General features: G+C 41.8%; 1 protein-coding gene across 1 annotated transcript in view; it reads right to left on the bottom strand.

Annotated features, from left to right (window-relative positions):
• SACS (sacsin molecular chaperone) overlaps positions 1 to 1,854 on the bottom strand; it is a 35,973-nt gene extending 34,119 nt beyond the window's left edge. The window contains exon 1 of the mRNA XM_053456423.1: positions 1,367 to 1,854. The gene's annotated coding sequence lies outside the window, so the exon portion shown is untranslated. The remainder of the gene's footprint in view (positions 1 to 1,366) is intronic.
• Positions 1,855 to 16,713: the final 14,859 nt, after the last annotated feature.

The following is a 16,713-nucleotide window of genomic DNA, read 5'->3' as shown; positions in this document are numbered from 1 at the left end:
AAGTACAACAGTATAAGGTCCAAAATAATATAATATATATTGATTATATATATATATGTATAAATATATATATACATATATACACACACATGGAAGCTTCCAGAAATCATCGGTAACTATTCTATAAATGATATCATGTTATGTTATTGAGCATAGACTATCACTGAAGACCAATGGAAAACCATAGACTTTCGCTAGTCAGGGTGTCAGACTAAGTGATTAAAACCACAAAGCAGTATGTCAACCTAAGTTAATGCATGGAACCCGTAGGGCATTTCTCCCTACTTTACAGCAAACACCTTTATGACTATTTGATAGGGCTGTAGCTATGTTTTATAAAGCTAAACCACTATTATTATAATTACTACTGATACTACTATCTATTTTTATAGCGCCAACAATTTAAGCAGCTCTTCTTACATACATTCAAAGCATATGACAGAACTAGAACTGGCTGACCAAGACAAAAAGATACATTAGGTAAAGAGGGACAGAGAACTGTGCAATTAACAGAGACCAAATCAATGTAAGATATCCATAGTCTATGATTAGACATCAGTCAATTACTGAACAATGGCATGGGAAGAATCTACATAACCCAACGCAGAAGCCAGCAGTGACCAAGCTGACTTATTTTTAGAGCTAAGCTCTGTTAAGTTCAAACAGGGCACTTAAAAATAAATTATTCACCAGCCACCCTCAAAACAAACCATATGATCTGCAGCCTAACAGATGGTTTATTAAGAAAAAAAACCCTTTGGCCATACCACTGCTTTCTTCAAGTACATAGTGCTAATGGCTCTTGAAATGGCTAAATTTAAGCAGAAAAACAAGGATTTTAATGTGATACCAGATCAGGGGTGGGCAAAATAGAGCTAGCAGTCAACAACTTCAGGATTAAAAATGTTCATGGAGAAATTAATGCTACTATATGATCAAGAATATATAATTGCCACCCACCCTTTAACATGAGATGAAGTTTTACAGAGCATTATCTAATGCAATATGTGAACCACTGATTACATGGAGCAAATCCAGCAAACTAAAGGGTGTGTGTTAGTTTCTCTGCATCTGATGGAAGTGATGCCAGATGTCAGGGATGGGAGTAAATGCCCCTGCACCCTTGCTAGAAACCTTATCACAAGGGGAAGATAAGTATCTGTTCAATTAGAGAAACACAATCTAGAACACATTGGTGACGATACTTCACTTACATGATGTCATATCATGCCACCTCATCCTTAACAACCCATCAGGCTTACAATGAAACAGCTTTTTTTAATAAAACCCCAAACTATAAAACAAATATCTCCCATTTATTGTAATTCTAACCTGTCATTAAAACGGGATCATCCAGAGTACTTACATTCTGTAGGCTGACACGGGATGATCCAGCTGCACTGTAAACCTCTGCAACTGAGCTTATTCTCCCAGGTAAAGCGAAGGTTACTTGGATGCCGGAGGGGATTTTTTAATCTAGTGAATAGTCAGCAGTTTTAGTACATAGAGCTGGAAGGCTGCAGCCCGGACGGATCCAAACAAGTTCACTGCACCATAATGTATAGCTCCCCCTCCATTCATTTCTCTTAAAGGCACAGGCTGCATCTTGTTTTCAGTATCCAGGCCGAGGCACGGCTTTTCACGTCTAGATTTATCTAGAGTAAAGATATGTCTGAATCGGTACGGATGAATTCCCAAAAACTCTCCATCACAGACCCTGCCACAGCTCAGGCTGATACAGACCGTTATGGGCACTGCGCCTGCGCAGTTAATAAATTGGTGATCGCAAAACTGCCATTTTTAAGGGCATTGCGCAAGCGCAGTTTACAAAAGAAAGATTGCAGGGGACCATTGGGAAAGGCAGTGTTACATCCCTATACAGGGAGCTCTGACAAAGTCTGTGTCTGTCTGACGTTGCTACAATGTTAATAACTGTTTGGATATTTACTAACACTGTATCTGGAGCATTGCATTGCAGCTTTTTCTTCTGCATTCGTAGAAAGAGGGAGGTTGGTGAGTTGGCAAACAAGAGAAAAAAAAATCTTAAATTAGAAAGAGTGTCAAATAGAATTGAAGAAGTTTTACTTTACTGAGACGGTGGTAGATAAGTGGAAGATCGTCCCTGGAGAGAAGGTAGAGGCTAAAACAGTGCAGGGATTTAATCAAGCGTGGCATAGGCCTAAAGTTACCCAGAGGCTATGTTCAAATAATTGCTGCAACAAGGATGCTTTTTCAGTGTTCATAGGTAAAGGGAAAATCTCAACAATATACTACACTGAATGTACAATAAATTCATTTACATATGTGAAAAGCCATGAGGCTGATGGTTCCCATTTAATGACAGTTGCATTGGCTGTGTGGGCTGGCTTTTGTTTTTTTAATTATAAATGCAGCTCAGTATTACTGTTGCTATCTTGCTTTTATGAATGTTTTTTCTCTCTCTTTTAACCCCCAGTGGAGTACTTAGGGGTTGTCCACCCGGGTGTCCCTGATCCCGGGAAGGGGTGCCGCATTAGCACAGAGATGCAGGTTGCCCCCAGGCTGGTTCATAATCCTTCACAAAGAGCCAGTCTAACCGGGAGGGAAGGAGGGAGAGGGTAAGGGAGGGAGTATGTATATATTGAATATATATTGAATATGTATTGTATGTGAGAATGCATATCTGTGTGTTTGTGTGTCAGCATTAATGTTTATGTGTGGGTGTGAGCATGGATGTTTATAGGAAAATGTGTCAGCATATATGTGTAAGTGTTTGTGTTCTTGCATGGATGTGTGAGCATTGATGTACATCAAGGGGTTTGTCCGGTGGGCAGGCGGAGCAGATGTCTATGCGGCCCCACGGCCACCTTACGTGGGCCTGCAGCTTACTGCTCTGGAGCTTGCACACTGTGTGAGGAAACTCTCTTTTCCCAACCAGGTTACTGCTTCCCCCAGTGGGGAAAAAAACACACACACAGTGTGTGGGTGCCACAGTGGTAAGCTCAGGCCTGCGTTAGGCAGCCGTTGGGCGACATATACATCTGCCTGGCCCCAGTGATGTTCAGCCAGCCCTCGGACCAGTGAAATGTGCAAGAGAGGTAAGGCGGTGCAGGAGAGTTAATGAATTAGTGTTTAGGGGCGGATGTGGGACTGGCTGGCTTTTTCGGGGGCAGAGGTGGCTTAGGCAGGCTGCTAAAGGGGCAGAGGTGGTATAGGCAGGCTGTTTCAGGAGCCAAGTTTGCACAGGCAGGCTGTTTCAGAAGGAGAAGTGGCACAGAGAGGCTGTTAAGGGGGCAGATATGGCACAGACAGGCTGTTAAGGGGCAGAGGTGGCAAAGGCAGACTGCTAAAAGGGCAGAGTTGGCACAGGCCTACCATGTCAGTGTCTGGCTTAGTGTATAGTGATAGGGGTTAAGCTGCACTACTGTTATTGTCTGGCTCAGGGTATAGGGATGGGAGTTACGCTGTACCACCAACAAATTTTTACACCGTGCAGTGAAAGAAAATATAAATAGATATACTTGCGTATTGGGCCTGATTTTGGAAACCTCCCATATGCCACACATAAAATGGGCAGCTTTACAAACACTGCAAAAATGCAAATTTCTAAAAATGTGCCTCCCTCTTCCTCCCTATCATAACAAGACAACAATCCTGCCAAAGGCAATGTTGACAAACACTGCTGTTGAAAATGTGGCTCCTGTTGGCATCAATCGTGACAATAATATCACGACATAATATCACGTCCTTCGCCTTAAAGTTGTGTTAAACTGTAATGTGGATATGAATCCTCATGTGTATTATATTTCTCCCTGAGATAACCTATAGAAAATGAGATATGTTGTACTTACTTAAAGGTTTATATATATATATATATATATATATATATATATATATATATATATATGTGTGTGTGTTCTTAGCTGCTTCCTATATTTGTACTGTACAATAAAACCAGAAATATAGGATACAGACTCCAACTTTATGTTTGTTATTCTTCTAGTTGTTGACACTGCCAAAGGTTTCCAAGAAAGAAAATTTCCTCTATTTACTGATGACGCCACAATGAGTATGCAGAGAGAAAATTCTTTGTCCAATTATTTGAAACTCCCTGCCGTGTGCCCTGCCTGAGGGCTCCCTGCCGTGTGTCCAGTGCCCTGCTGTGTGTCTGGTGCCCTGTCTGAAGACCTTCCAGGCGTGTGTCCAGTTCCCTGTCTGAGGACCTTCCAGCCGCGTGTCCGAGGCGCCTGTCCCTTATCCAAGTCCGAGGTGCCTGTCCCCTATGCATGTTCCTGCCGCGTTAACATTCCAGCCACATTACCCTGTAGAGACCTACAGCCTGTACTTGCCTGTCTTGTCAGCTTCTCCAATACAGACCATATTGTGTTAAGGTTCAGCCGGCTATGTTTCATTTTTTCCTGTCTGTACCTTCCTTCTGGAAATAATGCATTGTAGGGTACAAACTGACCCTCTGGTATCCCCTGCAACAGGGCTCCTACCCGACCTGCTTACCCGAGCCCTGACACCAAACCGCTCCCACAAAGTTGTAATAAAATTTTTACTCTGTCTTACTTTTAGTTTAATTTTCAGTGGCTGCATCATTTCTGTAATTTCACAGTATTTTACACACCAACAATCGCTTTCTTCACTCAGCCAGTGTTGCTGCAATCCCTCAATATCGTGGCATTCAGCAACATCAAAATAAAATGCTGGGGCCCCATGTGATTGCTCTGCTATTCAGAGTGTGTGTGTTAGTGGGTGTCAAGATATTGGGCATTGAGAGAGGATTGTAGGAAAAAGAATGAAGTAGGTTGGAAGAAAGAGAGGATATGAGAGTGGATACGAAAGAACAGACTTGCAGGAGCAAAGCAGACATTTTGATTTCTTAAGGTTGCTTATAACTGTGTGGAAGTGTGCGTGTGTTTTTAGTATGCCACGGTTTACATCTAAGTTGCCCGGGCTGGCTTAAGGTAACTCGGCAATGCTCTTCGAGAGATGTGTGTTATAAAAAGAGGCAGCGAGTCTGAAAGTTGGGGAAAGGTATTATCTGCCAGTGGCCTAAGCAAATGAGGTGACCATTACAATGGTACATTGGTAGGGGGTAGTGTAAGAGAATAGATTCGAAGGTGGAGGTCAAAAAAGAGAGAAAGGGAGCATTATCTGGAGAAAACCAGATTGAGTGTCCTTCGCTGTGTTTGGCAGAATTAGTCCACTGGAAAGACTGAAAAAGTTGGTTAGGGTTTGGAGTTGATGGGGCTGTTCAGTAAATCAAGAGGACTGTTAAAATCACCCAAATTGCATCTGTTCAATATGATATAGTTGGCTCCAATTTCCAGAGGAATTACATGTTGTAAAGGTGTATTCCCATAATGGGATCTAATTTTTCTCTAGACAGCTTAAGTGTTAGTCATCACTAAACATCCCTATACATATCAGAGTACACAGATAACATATATATTATAATTTTTAATTACCATTTACAAAATAAAAATGTCAAAAGGGCTTATAAGATACTAAAACATATGTGGGAATAAAAGCAAATACACTATAATTTTAACATGTCACTTTTTTTGCCACATATGCATTCTGCCCGGAGAGAAATTCCTTTTGAAGTGTACATTACTCGGAAGCGTCTGGCCTCAGGAAAATAGCCATGTGTGTATTTAAAAGAAAAAGAATGAATCAGAACTGAATGATGTAGCCTTTTAGTTGTTTTGTAATAATACATAATTACAAACATAAGTTATGCATTATTTGGGACACAAAGAGTTATCTTTGGGTCCAGAATTCAGTCATTCCAGATACAGTGGATCCAAAGAGAGATGCACATATGTCCAGAGGCGTATCTACTGAAAATAGCGCCTATGGCAAGCACTGAAATTGCACCCCTGTCCAAATATCTAAAACCCATTTACTAGCCACTGCTAATATATATATTAGTCCCTGCTGCCGATAGCAGGTATAGATCAACACACAAACCCAGATCAGTTGAAATTCACTTGTGATCTCAGCACTGAAGGAATATATACCCTCTCCCCCCACCCACTATATACCCTCTCCCCCCCTACCCACTATATACCCCCCCCTACCCACTATATACCCTCTCCCCCCTACCCACTATATATCCCCCCCACAGCCACTATATACCCTCCCCCCCCGTAGTTCTCTCACCTTGAAGTCCAGCGACGGGAGCACGATGCTGCTGTCATCCTGCCCCCCTAGCTGGTGCCCGCTGCTTCACTGCTGAGCGCCGTAATATGATGTCATATTTCGGCGCCCAGCAGTGAAGCAGCGGGCACCAGTGAGCGGCTTTTAAACGCTGTCTTCTTTTCTTTGATGCGGGGGAGAACGAGGGGCGCCGGGACCGGGACGGAGGTAGAGGCCTCGTGGAGGAGAATGAGGGGCGCCGAGCGTTTGCTAGGCGCCCCTCTCTCTCCTCCGCATCAAAAAAAAAAAAAAAAACGGCGTTTGAAAGCCGCTCACTGGCGCCCCCTTCAAATGGCGCCTATGGCACGAGCCATAGGTGCCATACCCTAGATACGCCTCTGCATATGTCAATGTATGAATACACACAACTGAGAACACAAAATCCACTAGTAGATTGGGAATGCATGCCAAGGTCAGAATGAAGATCCATAAGGAATAGCTGTAGTAGAGCCTGCTGTGAACAGACAGATGTGTGCATCCAACACATGATACCATATGTGTACAGTAGGGGGAGCAAAATGCCCTCTACATTCAAAAATGTTTAATGTGCGTGCATCTATTTAATGTGCATCTATTAATGAACTTAGTTTGCCAACCAAAGTGTGCAGTACTTTTTACAAAAAGTCTTATGTTAGTTACAGCAGTTTATGAATGCTTTACCCATAATCATCTACTGAGTAATCCTGTATTTTAGAATCAATGAATGCCACTAATTTTAAGGCAGATCTCTTTGTAACCCGACAGCCACCTAACGCGGGCCTGCAACTTACTGCTGTGAAGCTTGCACACTGTGTGAGGAAACTCTTTCCCAGCCCAGGTTCTTGCTTCCCATGCCGTGAAAAGAGAGTTTCGTCACACAGTGCGCGGGCGCAGCGGGAGTAAGGTGGTACAGACAGGCTGTTTGAGGGACAAAGGTGGCACAGGTAGCCTCTACCACCATCAATGTCTGGCTCGGTATATAGTGATGGGAGTTATGTTGTACCATATCTGTTCAGTACATATTATTTATTTAAACTTATTTGATTTATTTATAAGTTAATAATTCATTTTTTTCTTTCAGTTGACAAATTTGTGAAATAAATATTCTTGCCAACATTAATTCTTCTGCGGGTGTCTTCACATTTTAAAGTGGGGGTGGCATTTACAGGATTTGCCCTGGGTGCCAAATACTCTAGATACGCCCCTAAGAGCATTAAAATTGTCTGTATATTGTTTTAGCTTTTTAACACACTATACAGCATTTTTTATGCTTATTTCATGGATTTAATAAAAAGTCCCATGGGGAAAACTACATAGTGCTGTATGCAGAATTATAGGTCAGCATTGGGGAAAAATGTTTTATTTAATTCTTCTTTTATGTGCCGATCTGAAGACTGTCATCGTCATTCATGTGATATTTTGAACTGAGCAAACCTCAAATCAGCTGACTGCTTATGCTGGAGTCCTGCTTGTATAATTAAATAATTTTCTCCGAAGATTTTAATTTTGCCAAAGTGCTAGGATGGGTGACTAATACCAAATCATTGTATTGTTTACCACAAGGATGCACGATTAGGAGTCAGAGGGTTTGTATATGTTCTAGCTCCGTTATACCCAATGTACTAGTAATAAAAGTTCTTAGTGGAAGTGCTCCCTAAAACTTATGGTTTAAATTTTTTGGCATTGATGTTTCTCTGCACCAGTTATAGAACATTTGGACTTAAAACCAGGCAGCCATGAGGGGAGATGCATGCTAGGAAATATAATTAATTAACAGAAGAGCCAGGAAATCAGAGACGCAGGAAGGTATTGGGGTCACGACTCCTCAGGTTATTCAGTAATTCAGTTAAAGGGACAATTCAGCCATCATATGATCACTATTTGATCCCTGCAGAACCCCTTAAGCTATATTTTGTGTATGAGATGTGTTAACCTGATCACTCAACTATCTTCTGCAATTCTCCAGCTGTGATCCTTACAGATCCTCTTCACAGTGAGTTGAGACAATACAGACATACATCCTCTTCCCTGATGGTGGAAATGAGCATTTTCAATGCTTTTGATAGTTTCTTACAGCCACTTCACATTTTGTGGACCTCACCAACCTTTTGCCTATGTGTTACGTAATATTTTTACCCCTGTGAAACAGGAAGTAATGGTTAAACAATTTCCTGTTCCTAGTCAGCCAGGTGTATTAAAAAATGTAAAATATCACTAGGAACATACTTCAACTATGTTTTTTTCAAATTAATTCATAGGGCTACCAATAATTGTGGCACACATATACCATTTTTGCTCGATTATAAGACGACCCTCCAAATTTTTAGTAATAATTTGGAAGAAAAGAAAGCCTGAATATAAGACTACCCTATAAGAAAAATATAAATTCACATGTAAACTATTTGTTCTCATTTAATAAAAACTATGATTGAGAAAAATGCATTTCTTGTTTTCATTTCTTTTTATTTGCGAACCAGCCCCCAGTTATGCACGTCTGCCTTTCAGATATGCCTTATACTCCCTTATATGCCACCCTGCTACCCCCAGATATGCCTTATACCCCTATATGCCACTCTGGCTCCCTGATATGGCACTTTGTCGCCAGATATGCCTTATACCCCCTATATGCCAGTCTGCTTCCCTGATATTCCTTTGAACCCCCTGTATGTCAGTCTGCCTCTCTGATGTTCCTTTTAACCCCCTATAAGCCAGTCTGCCTCTGATATTCCTTTTAACCCCCTATATGCCAGTCTGCCTCCATGACATTCTTTTTAACCCCCTATATGCCACTCTGCCTCCATAATATTATTTTTAACCCCTATATGCAACTCTGCCTCCAGAATTATACCCCCCATGTAATACTCTTACCCTCCCTCGACTTACCCGTGCATTCCTAGATTTGTCCTCTGTGCTTCAGATTCCTTGGTGTGTAGTGGTGGCAGCAGGTGAAGGTCTGCGTGATGCGCACAGACAACCTCCACTGCTGCTGCTGGCACTTCCGCTGGGGCTTCTATGAATGAGCACCGGAAGAGGAGGATCCAGGTCCCCTGCAGCACTGCAGGGGATATGGGTCTTAGTCTCGTAGTCAGACCTCTATTTGACGTCTGATTAGAAGACGACCTTGAATAATATTTTTTTTTGCTCTGAAAAAAACCCTGTCTTATAATCAAGCAAATACGGTATTTTACAATTTAGTTTTTTTAAAAACATGTGTTGTTTGCAATTGTTTTATATCCATGAGAACAGAGTATTTTCTGCATTGCCGTTTTTGCTTGATTATAAGATGACCCTGATAATAAGATGACTCCCCAAAATTTGAATATTAATTTAGGAAAAAAAGAGAGCCTGAATATAAGACTACCCTATAGGAAAAAAGTTTTACTAGTAAATATTAACTCACATGTAAACAATTTTTTCATATTTAATAAAAACTATGATTGAAAAAATGCATTTCTTGTTTTTATTTCCATTTATTTGCCAACCTGCCCCCCCAGTTATGCACATCTGCCCTCGTGGTCCACCCTCCCTGGAGTCTAGTAGGGGCAGCCAGTCGACATCTGCGCGATGGGCATAGACAACCTCTCCTGCTACCAGGCACTTCTGCTGGGGGTTCTATGATGGAGCACTGGAAGGTCATGTCACACCGACGCTCCGTCATAGAAGCTTCGACAGAAGTGCTGGCCAGCAGTGGAGGTTGTCTGTGTGTATCACGCAGTGTCCACCGGCTGCCAGAATGGAGGATCCAGGTCCCCTGCAGCGCTGCGGGGGATCTGGATCTTAGTCTTATAGTCAGACCTCAAGACAACCTTGAATGTAAGACAAGGGGTATTTTTCAGATCATTTGCTTTGTCTTATATTTGAGCAAATACAGTATTTAAAGAAAAGATCAAAAGGTTAAACAATAAAGAAAACTTTTCATGTACTTCTTTGCTCATATTTAAAGAGGGTGCCAATATTTGTGGAAGGCACTGTATGTGTAAATGTTGGTGTGTGAACATGGATCTGTAAATGCTGGTATGTGAGCGTGGGTAACTGTGTGTGAGCATAGAAGGGTGTGTTTGAGCATAGAGGTGTATGTGCATGTATGTGTAAATGGTGTGTGAACATTGATGTGTTTGTGTGTCTGTGAATGTTTATATGTTAAATGTGTGTGACACTATTTTACCACTTGTGCAAACTCAGTCTATGCAGCCAGGGGGATCTAGGTGATTGTTATTCCCCTGATATATCCTGAAGCACACAGTATATCCCGATTTCACAAAGTTATGTATTACTTTACACCAAACCTCGACCACTTAGACAGGATATGCTGCGTGAAATGCAGTCTTACCTTGAACATTCTGCTCGCGGGTGTAAATTTCTGAAAATGTATTTTCAGTGTGGGTGACCTCTAGGGAAACATTGGATATTATCACTAAAATAGAGATACAGAACATTGAAATATCTAGTCCTGTTCATACAAGAGAAAAGGGGGGTTGTTAAAATTAGGTCTGTGCTCCAACATGAGCAAATGGGATTTTTATCTAATGCCCATCATTAGGGTCTTGGTCCAGAATTTCCTAATTTCAAAGTCAGTGGGGTGCTAGGTCAGACACTGGGCAGCATAGATATTAGTTTGAGCTGTTATTAGTTAAAAAAAATGATTGTAAAAAATTATAGGCTCACTGGCATCAATATCACATCTGATGCCATGAGTCACAAAACAGGGGGATTTCTGGCTCTAACACATTTAAGGGTACCCAAAATTGGTCAGGGATAAGTTTCATATGCCTCAGTTTAGGAAGTGGAACCTAGGCATCAACATTATCTGTTGGCTCAATCGTCATCTGTTGGCTCAATATAATCCTTGGCTTAATAAAATCCTCACATCTTTATTTTATTAGAAAAACCTTTTATGACACTAAAGCATGCCCTGGAGCCTGCTAATTGTGTACACAATACTATATTATTAAAATCCAAGAAATGTTATCCCAGTTCCATTTTTTATTGCCTTGGAACAAACTGTCTTGCATTAGAGATACATAGAAATGTGATGCACTATTTTAATAAATATATGGGAGACGTTGGGTCTGTTTATGATGGCCTTAAAACAATTCTCCCAAACTTCTAAACTGTTTTAAAGATTTTTAAAGTAGTGAGGAATTCCAATGGAAATTATAAAATTGTGGTACAAGGCTGCAGGAATCCTGAAAAAACACAGAGCCTCCTTCATGCTGCCGTCTAGTATGCAGTATCAAATGTTTCTTTATACAACAAAAAACAATGAAAAGTGATGTATTTTGACCTAGGGTTGCCAGAGGGCAGCAGCCCCCTGTCACATAACGGTGGTGGCAGATCACTTGGGTGATCAGGCTTCCTAGTGTGCTGGTGCATGATGGGCCCTTTTTAAGACTTGGAGCACTGGAATATATTGGCATATCCCGGCTCTCTGCAGTGAAGTCGGCAGCCATGTAGGGCGCCATGTCTGTGTCCTGGCCCTCCACCTACTACACTGAGTTTGCAAACTGTAATCCATGAAAATAAAAATTGATTTTTATTGAATGTTTTCCATAAATAAAACAACAAGGCAAATGAGAAAAAAAATGAGAAGAAGCATTGTATAGACCAGTGATGGCGAACCTATGACACGCGTGTCAGTGGTGACACGCGTAGCCATTTGGGGTGACACGCGCAGGATTTCCTGCGATTCATCCTCGGCTCCTGCACGGCCGCCGAGGATGAAAGAATCTGTGCTGGAGGACCCGTTCCTCCAGCACAGATTCTTTCATCCTCGGCGGCCGTGCAGGAGCCGAGGATGAATCGCAGGAAATCCTGCGCGTGTCACCCCCCCCCCCCCAAAAAAAGGGGGGGGGCGGGACGTGCGTTAGCGTAACTAGCGGGGGGCGGGGCGGTGGAGGAGCAGGCTCGCAAGGGAGCGGTATCGGAGGTCTTTAACAGACCACCGGCTCCCTTGAGTGATTTTAAGCCGGTTCAAGGATCTCCCTTGAACCCGGCTTAAAATCACTCAAGGGAGCCGGAGGTCTGTTAAAGACCTCCGATACCGCTCCCTTGCGATCCGCGCGGCAACAGCTGTTGTGCGCCGGGGTTTGTTGTTAGATCCCGGCGCACAACACTGAAGCCGCGCCCACCGCTGTCCGTGCCCTCTGAACCCCGTGCCCTCGGAAGAAGAACTGAAGAAGAAGAGGAGCGAAGAGCAGGAAAAGGAGCTGTAAGGAGAAAAGAGGAAAGGTAAGAAAGCATACAGTGAGAGTGGATTGGTGTATGCGTGGGGATTGGTGTATGCGTGGGGATTGGTGTATGCGTGGGGACTGGTATGTGTGTGGATTGGTATGTGTGTGTGGATTGGTGTGTGTGTGTGGATTGGTATGTGTTTGTGGATTGGTATGCGTGTGGATTGGTATATATGTGTGGATTGGTGTGTATGTGTGTGGATTGGTATGTGTTTGGATTGGTATGCGTGTGGATTGGTATATATGTGTGGATTGGTGTAAATGTTTGGATTGGTATGTGTGTGGATTGGTATACGCGTGGATTGGTATATGTGTGTGGATTGGTATGTGTTTGTGGATTGGTATGTGTGTGGATTGGTATGTGTGTGGATTGGTATGTGTGTGGATTGGTATGTGTTTGTGGATTGGTATGCGTTTGTGGATTGGTATGCGTGTGGATTGGTATATATGTGTGGATTGGTGTATATGTGTGGATTGGTATGTGTGTGGATTGGTGTGTATGTGTGTGGATTGGTATATGTGTGGATTGGTATGCGTGTGGATTGGTATGCGTGTGGATTGGTATGTGTGGATTGGTATGTGTGTGAGAGTGATGGGTGTTATGCTGTACCATTTCCAATGTATTTTTCATTATATAATTATGCTCTAAAGTACATCATAACTCCCATCACTCTATACTGTTCCATACAGTGGCAGAGCTGGGAGACAGAGGCCTTACACCCCCACCGCAGGACTCCTGAAAGGTAAGTAGTTACTAAGCAGGTATGTTAAATAATTTGTTTTTGGTTTATTAAATACAATTATATATTGCAATTATACATTTTTGTAGTTTAAACTATAAATTGCGCAAAATTATGTTTTTTTGTCGAAGTGACACACCACGCGAGTTATGCTCGTTTTTTTGCCGATTTTTGACACACCACGCCAAAAAGGTTGCCCATCACTGGTATAGACCATGCTCATGCGGCTGCCCATCTGATGAGTTTAACTTATGGAGTTCAAAGAATAAAGTCTTAAACAGTGCCCAATTAACATGACATATATATAATATATAAAATGTCTGAAGCAGTTCCCTTCACTAGAACTAAGAGGCCTAGCCAAAACCCCGACAAAACAACCCCAGGCCATTATCCCTCCTCCACCCAACTTAACAGAAGGGAAAGATCCCTGGAAATCCCAGATCCCTGGAAATCTTGTATGTGGAGGTAGAGTTCTGGTGTGCGGAAGGAAGCAGGTAGCACTTTATTATAGGCTGGTTCCTTCTGGGCACCGAAGCTCTACCTCTACAGAGAAGATTTCCTGGGATATTTTCTATTTTAAACACTGCAATAGTTTACGGCGATTTAAGAGCTCCGTTTTACTGTTGGTGTGGATTTTGAAGGGACCATTCTCAATTATTCATCTGTTCTTCTGTGAACGCATACCAATAAAGGAATTAATTATTTTACCTCTTGGATTTTACTACATCGATCTTGGTGAGTTCATGAAAGTACATCCACGTAGCTCAGCGTTTAATTTGGAGTGACTTTTATATAGGGCTGCAACAACTAATCGATAAAATCGATGATAATTGATAATGAAATTCGTTGGCAACGAATTTCATTATCGATTAGTTGAATCGATTTTTATCGATTATAACGTGAGGGTTTTTTCAGAGCAAATGCTCTGAAAAATACCCCTCGTGTTATAATCCGTTTAGTGTGACTCACAGGAGTCACAGCAGCAGTTGCTACTTACAGTTCCTCCCTGCAGTCACTGCCGATTGGCCCACCCACTTCCTTTTTCCAGTCCCTTCCTGCAATCCCTGCTGGAGAAAGAAAGGGGCGAGGCCAATCGGCAGTGACTGCAGGGAGGGACAGGGAGGAAGAAAGGGGCGGAGCCAAACGACCGATTGGCTCCGCCCATTTCCTTAGCATCACCATGGCTGTGACACTCATCTAACTGTGAGTATAAAATTAATATTTGGGCTGCTGGAAGTTAGGGGAGGTGGGGGTTAATTTAGGGGCAGTTATAGTTAATGGGGTGTTTAGGGTTAACTTAGGGGCAGGTATAGTTAATGGGGTGTTTAGGGTTAACTTAGGGGCAGGTATAGTTAATGGGGTGTTTAGGGTTAACTTAGGGGCAGTTATTGTTAATGGGGTGTTTAGGGTTAACTTAGGGGCAGGTATTGGTAATGGGGTGTTTAGGGTTAACTTAGGGGCAGTTATTGTTAATGGGGTGTTTAGGGTTAATTTAGGGGCAGTTATAGTTAATGGGGTGTTTAGGGTTAATTTAGGGGCAGTTATAGTTAATGGGGTGTTTAGGGTTAATTTAGGGGCAGTGGTGATTGATGGGGTGTTTAGGGTTAATTTAGGGGCAGTTATGGTTAATGGGTTAATTTAGGGGCAGTTGTGGTTGATGGGGTCTTCAGGGTTAATTTAGGGGCAGTTGTGGTTAATGGGGTCTTCTCTTCAGGATTAATTTAATGCTGAGGACTGAGGGTTAATTTAATTAATTTAATAAGGTTAACTTAAGGTGCAGTTAGAGGTAAAGGGGGGCAAACTGAAAACACAAATACCCAGAGCAAACAACTGTAATACTCTTTGATCGAGCACTAAGGAAGTGAAACTCAGGGTTTAAATAGGAGCAAGGGCGGGAAAGTACAGATAAAAACCAATAGGAAAAAAGTATCAATGAATGATGTCATCGTGAGCGACGTGAACATGTACCGTCGACGCATACGTCAGTCTGTGAGCGCTACGGGGACTCGCTCCTCAACCTGCGAGCCTCACTGGCCTGCATTGTTGACGTGCACGTCATCCCGAGAGCGACACCCATGAGCAGCAGCACAGCGCGGACACGGTAGGTGTGACAGGTTCCTTGGGATCAGGTATTTCTTTGGATATATCTGGAGTTCCTTCACCTCAATGATTGGGATTCATTAGAGTGTATCAAGGGGTTCTCGGAATGTATCATATCAAGGCCTGAGTGAGGAAGAAATTTGACCCTGGCCCTTTAAGGACTCTAAATGGCAAATTTGTGGCCATTGGTTGGATATTCATGCCTGCTTCACCTAGGCATAAAATACTTTATGTCCTTTCAGTTCACATGTAACATAGTAATTTAGGTTGAAAAAAGACACAAGTCCATCAAGTTTAACTTTGCTATTAATCCAGAAGTTTAAACCCTTAATGAAAAAGCCCGTAGATGTAAGGGCTCAAAATGCATTGTTTTCAATGGGTTTAGGGACTGCCCATTGTCCTTAGGGGGTTAAAAAAATATTATGCTTAGCTTTTAATATTAAAATAAATGCCACACAGTGTGAGGTTAATTTCAGCAACAAGATAGGATAACAATGCCGTCCCAGGTTGTCAGGTAAAAGTTCAATATGTATAATACATACACCACAGCAGCAGTCCGGAATAGTCGCAATAATCCATGAAACAAGCTGAAAATGGCAACAACAATATAGAAGCTCAGAGCAAATACACCAAGTGCTCTTTTGAAACAGGATTTAAAGTGGAAGTGATTTTGGTTCTACCACTTGTGTTAGAAAATCAAGGGGTGCAAAAAGTTTAAAGCCACAATGATGGGAAGACAAAAATAATAAAGGGTTGATTTTCACATTGATATTATATAAATAAATATGTTCATACAGTTAACACTCAACCACGATTTTTTGGGGGATTTGTTTTTGGCCAACACTCGTGACATTCAAGGTGACATTGCAACAAAAATATGTAGCTAAACCCTGCTGAACCCTTAAAAATGGAATAAAGCAATTGGCACACAAACTGTTTCTAAAATAAGCTACATCGGTTTCAGATAACACTGACATACACCCCCCCACACACACATACATATATATATATATATACAGGGAAATGTTAGAAATATATATCCGGTGAACTGGCTGGGAGATTATTTGGAGCTGGCAGCTGTCTGGAGCACCTGAATCAGTGGGGCACTGGGCAATTCTTCCAAAGGAGAGGCTTTTCTAGGGGGGGGACCTAAAACATTGTCGCTTTTTTTTCCCATTCCTGATGCCCTCAATTTCTAGGATCTCAAAATACTATATATATATATATATATATATATATATATATATATATATATATATATATATATATATATATATATATATATATATAAAGCCCCAAAGCTACAATAAAGCTACAAAATATCTACGTATTACTAAAAGTGTGTAAAAACACAATAACTGTATAAAAACATAATCCAATTTAAGACTAACAGAGCCCATCTGTTCTGTTATAGGATGGCTTAAAGGCTGAATTGAATGCACTACATTGCATATCTTGTTACAATCTAAGTTGTGATT

The sequence above is a fragment of the Spea bombifrons genome, chromosome 2, assembly GCF_027358695.1.
Source record: "Spea bombifrons isolate aSpeBom1 chromosome 2, aSpeBom1.2.pri, whole genome shotgun sequence".
Lineage (NCBI taxonomy): Eukaryota > Metazoa > Chordata > Amphibia > Anura > Pelobatidae > Spea > Spea bombifrons.
The sequence above is the reverse complement of the archived record's forward strand: the minus strand, read 5'-3'. Positions and strand labels throughout refer to the sequence as shown.